The following is a 5,369-nucleotide window of genomic DNA, read 5'->3' as shown; positions in this document are numbered from 1 at the left end:
GGAGACCAACACTTGAACCCTGCAGTTGAGCTAAATTGCTGCTTTGCAGCTGATTCCCTGGGGAAGACTTTTTGTGCAGCTCAGGTTACAATGGTTGACTTTGTAGGTATTTCTGGATCTCATGAGATCTGGTACATCTGGGTTGTGTGGAAACTCTGGGCTGGGCCTGAGTTTTTTCAGAAAACTGCACTTCCTACAGATCTGTTTTCCTGACCTTTCTCCACTGGGTGGTCCTGCGCTGATTGGGGGGGGGGGCATATCAGCTGTCCATGCTGTGCCCCAGAGTTCCTCCGGGGGGCCCATCTCCCCCAACCCCTATACTCCAAACACTTCCCATGGGGCAGGCAATGCGCTGGTCCCTTGCGATGACTTACCTGCTTCTGAGTGGTCTCCGGGGGGCCCATCTCCCCCAACCCCTATACTCCAAACACTTCCCATGGGGCAGGCAATGTGCTGGTCCCTTGCGATGACTTACCTGCTTCTGAGTGGTTCCTTTTTTCAGTTGCTCCTATGTGGGTCCACAGGAACCCTGTTAGTGGTCTTGCTGGCCTGGGAGCCACCAAGGCCCTCTTCTCCCCTGCTGCCTTCAGGCAACTTCATAGGAAGTGCACAGCTGTGGCTTTTGTCAGCTCTTGCTCCATGTGCTCACCAGCTCCAGCCTTAAAGAGGCTGGGGCTTGAAATGGTGGGAGCAATTCTTTCTTTCTTTCATCGTGGCTTCTCCTGCCTTCATGCACTCTGTAGGTCTGTCCTTCTCTTCCCCTGAGCTCTAGCAGCCCCAGCTTGGCTGTTTTTGCTCTTTAATAGTTGTAAATTGGTTGATTTGTGAGAGAGAGTGATGCTGGTGACCGTCTATTCTGCCATCTTGACCGGAAGCTGGAAATGATTTCTCTGGGAAGAGTTTTTTTTGTTTGTTTCTTTTTTCTACAGATGACCGATAAGGGGATCTTAACCCTTGACTTGGTGTTGTCAGCACCATGCTCTCCTAAGTGAGCCAACCGGCCATCCCTACATGGGATCTGAACCCGTGGCCTTGTTGTTATCAGCACCACACTCCCCCGAGTGAGTCACAGGCTGGCCCTTTGGGAAGTGTTTTTTTAAAAATAAATTTTATTGTGTATATCTGAAGTTTACAACATGATATTACAGGATACATATAGATAGTAAAATAGTTACAATAGTGAAGCAAATTAACATATCTATTATCTCACATAGTTACTTTTTTTGTGACAAGAGCACTACTTATTTTTTAAAAATCCCTAATACAATTTTATTATCTTTAGTCCTTGTGTTGTACATTAGATCTCTAAACTTGTTCATCCTACATATCTGGTATTTTGTACCCTTTGACCATTTCCCCAGCCCCTCCATCCCGTGGTAACCACTATTTTTTCCCTACCTCTGTGTATTTGAGCTCTTTTTTTTTTTTAGTATCCCACATATAAGTAAGATCAGGCAATATTTTTCTTTCTGTGTTTAACTTATTTCACTTAGCATTATGTCTTCCAGTTCCATTCATGTCACAACATGATGGCACAAATGGCAGAATCTCTTTCTTTTTTAAGACTGAATAATATTTCATATATTTCACATACACACACACACACACATATACACAAGAATCTCTTTCTTTTTTAAGACTGAATAATATTTCATATATTTCACATACACACACACACATATACACGCACACCACATTTTCTTTATCCTTTCATCCATCGATGGGTATTTAGGTTGTTTCCAGATCTTGTCTATTGTGAGTAATGCTGCAGTGAACATGGGAGTGCAGATATCTTTACAAGGCATGATTTCACCTCCTTTGGTTATATACCCAAAGGAGGGATTGCTTGGTTGGGAAATGTTGCTCTCAAGTTTCCTTGTACTGTACTGGTGTGGCATAAAGGGATAATAATACCAGTACTACCATTCTCTCAGTTATTGTGAGGCTCAATGAGCTGGATACGAAAGACTTTTGCTAATGCCTATATTGATACTTGGAAATGTTGAGTTTAACTCTAACTCTGTGCTGCTTAGGTGGACTTATGCCTTTCAGGGGACAAGGGTCTGTTGAGAGTTGGAGATTTCAGAAGAATCAGAGATTTCAAAGAATGGAAAATGACATGTAAAGGTCAGTTGGTGAAGATGTACTGACAGGATAAGGGATTCTGTTTCAAAGAACAGCTATAATCAGATGAATGGTTTTCACCTGGAATCAGGGAATTCCTGGAACCTATACAGAAAAAAGCTTGTTTTCTTAGGGTGATAGTGATCTGGGAAAGGGACTAGAAACTATTATAAAAGTATGATTTGTGTGAGGAAGGTTGTCTAGCTCACTGAGTATTGAAAGTACCTTCAAGATGTATGTATTAGTTTGTTAGGGTTGCCATAACAAAATACCACAGGCTGGGTGGCTTAAATAACAGAAATTTATTTTCTCACAGTTCTGGAAGCTAGAAGTCTGAGATTAAGGGGTTTGAAGGGTTGTTTTTTTCTGAGGCCTCTCTCCTTGGTTTGGAGATGACCTTCCTCTCCTGTCTTCACATGGTTTTTCCTCTGTGTGCATGCATATCTGTGTCCAAATTTCCTGTTCTTATAAGGACACCAGTCATATTGAATTGGGGCTCACCCTAATGACTTCATTTAACCTTAATTACCTCTTTAAAATTCCTGTCTCCAAGTACAGTCACATTCTAAGGTACTGGGGGTTAGGACTTCAACATACAACTTTGGGGAACACAATTCAGCCCACAACTAGGTACATGCAATTTGTACCATGAGATTATCATCTTCACTTTGTACACATGAAATAACAACCAGAGGCTGCTGTTTTTGTGAAAGACAAGAAATTAAGAGGATTTGAACTCTGATTTCCTGGCTGGTGACAAATAATATGATTAGGACAGTTAGTTGGGCTCTTTCCTATTTCTTGTTCCATCCCAACTTTTCTGTGGTCAATTAGAGATGACCACAATTTTTTCCCATTCTTTCTATTGAGAAGTGGAATCGATTTTCCCTCTCCTTGAATCAGGATTGGCTCTGTGATTTGACCAATAGAATGTGGAGGGAGTGATGTGGTATAACTTCTAAGGCTGGAGTATAAAAGATCTGCAACTTTTGCCTTTGACACTTGGAATGCTCTCTTTGGGAAGCAAGCGGCCATGTAAAAAGTTCCCCTAACCTGCTGGAGAGAGACCTCATGGAGAGAAGACTGAAGCCATCATGATGTTCTAGTCTCAGCTGATCTTTCAGCTGAATGCAGCACTGTGAGTGACCCCAGGCAATGCCAGTGGAACAGAAGAACCATCCAGAGGAACCCTGCCTGGATTCTTGATCCATAGAATCATGAACAAATAAAATGATTGATGTTTAAGACACCAAGTTTTGGCAGTAATTTATTACACAGCAGTAGATAATTGAAGGCATCATGTATTGGCTAAACTGGCTTTAGAGATTAATATTGCTCCTTTCAGGTCATCTTTCTTTTAAATGCAACAGCTCTTGAGAAGGATTACATATTAGTGTAAACTGATTTTAGAGAAAATTTTCAGATAGTAAGAACAGTAGGTTTTTTGGTGGGGTGTGTGAATGTACATATGAGGGTACTTCAAAAAGTTTGTGGAAAAATGAACTTAAAAAATAATAAGAATCCTTCCATAAACTTCTTGAAGTACCCTCATATGTATGGGCTGTTATATGGTAGAAGAAAGAAGATGCTTTAAAGAGAGGAAAAGGCTATCAAAAAGTGAGAATATATTAAAGAGAAATTATAATTGTTATTATTTATTGATTGCATACTATATGCCAGGCAGTATGTTGAAAGCTTTACATGCATGATTTCATTTTACTATCATTACAGTTCAAAGGAGATGGTACTACTATTAATTCTTTTTTTTTTGTAGGTGAAATAATCACATCATAGAGAAATTAGGAAACTTTACCAAGGTCACACAGCTATTAAAGTAGAAGAACTAGATTTCATTTTACTATCATTACAGTTCAAAGGAGATGGTACTACTATTAATTCTTTTTTTTTGTAGGTGAAATAATCACATCATAGAGAAATTAGGAAACTTTACCAAGGTCACACAGCTATTAAAGTAGAAGAACTGAGATTTAAATCTAAGTCTGTTTGTCTCTAGAGTGAGACACTAGTTCTTAACCACCATTCTATACTGCCTCTAAACTTGATCTGCTCTACAGTTTTGCTATGGCTTATTCCTTTTGCTTATAGTAAATGTTATCATTCAAAATGCATTTGCTGAACATTTGTTATGTATAGGCACTGGACATTCAGATGTGAAAGACAGTACTTACTGGAGGGAAAGAGAAGGAGTAGGTTATGCAGATGGCAGTGGTGAGGCAGTTCAGCTATGAATTTGAGGATTTGAAGTCCGTTCCACTATTTATTCAATGAACATTTTGAGCACCAACTTTGTGCTAATTACTGGGTGAGTGGCCTTCTATTGCCTTCTGTCCTTTTATACATGAACATGTCTTTCCAATGAGAATTAAATCCCTTGAGGACAGGCACCTGGCCATATTTCTCCATATTTCCAGTGCTGATGGCCTTTTAAATATAATAGAATAAAATTTTAGATCTGGAAGTTCACCTAGCCCTACTGATTTCATTTCAGATGAAGAAACTGAGGCCGGGAGAGTTGTTCAGACCCACTTAGGCAGCCACAGCCATAGCCACATATTTGCTGATACTTATCAGTTAGAGGGGTTGGCTTGTACAGAACAGCGGGATTCAGAAAGGAGGAGTGAGGCCATTCTCTGAACAGAGGACTAGCAGAAATCATTATAGTAGTCCATGCATGATTAGACAACGGCCTGGACTGAGATGGTAATAGTGGAACTGGCAAGAAAAGGATCAGGGCAAGAGGAAAAATGTCTTGGTCTTGGTAACGTACTAGACATGTATTTTTGGCTACTTTGGGAACAGGTGATTCAAGCTGCCCATTGGGGCCCAAGTAGTGGCTACTTGAGGGCAGCACTGTTCTTCTGAACAATCCACAGGCTCACGAAAATGGTCGGACAATCAATGTTTCTCATATGACGTGAGACAAGTAGCTCGAAGAAAGTGAAGTAGGTTGGCTTTTTGGCTCCATGAGGGCACAGGCCCTGGGAAAGACCTCCTGCCCGGTGGTGAGGACCTACCAAGGGCCCTCGTCTCGGTGAAGCGAGCCAGGACCCGCCCCTGATAGGAATCCGCGGGCTAAGCAGCCGCTCAGGCTTTGGCCACGATCCCAGGAAAGAGGAGCAAGGGGCTTTCCACCTGCCCCGGGCCTAACCCGGGACCGCCGGCCTCTCGGGTTCCAGCCGCTTGTGCCCCGCCTCCTAAACAGGCGCCTCCTCTCCGCGTCAAGG

The sequence above is a fragment of the Galeopterus variegatus genome, unplaced genomic scaffold (genome assembly GCF_000696425.1).
Source record: "Galeopterus variegatus unplaced genomic scaffold, G_variegatus-3.0.2 Scaffold1271, whole genome shotgun sequence".
Taxonomy (NCBI): domain Eukaryota; kingdom Metazoa; phylum Chordata; class Mammalia; order Dermoptera; family Cynocephalidae; genus Galeopterus; species Galeopterus variegatus.
This window is presented reverse-complemented; position numbering follows the sequence as displayed.